Consider the following 241-nt stretch of genomic DNA (forward strand, 5'->3'; position numbering starts at 1 on the left):
CTAGAGCCATACTAGCCAACATCATACAAGTGACTTGATTGAGATCATCCATATAAACTCTATAGGCCTCCTTTTCCTCATTTGTAGCACCATTGCTAGGTTCCTCAGGAACAGGACCATATAGGACATAAGCCTTTTTTTCTTGTTTCCAAACAATCTTGATATTACGAAACCAATCAATGAAATATGGGCCTGTCAACTTGTTTGCATCAAGTATGCTTCTAAGTGACAAACTATTTGC

Source organism: Theobroma umbraticum, unplaced genomic scaffold, assembly GCF_002168275.2.
Source record: "Theobroma umbraticum cultivar Fairchild unplaced genomic scaffold, ASM216827v3 scaffold_20.0, whole genome shotgun sequence".
NCBI lineage: Eukaryota > Viridiplantae > Streptophyta > Magnoliopsida > Malvales > Malvaceae > Theobroma > Theobroma umbraticum.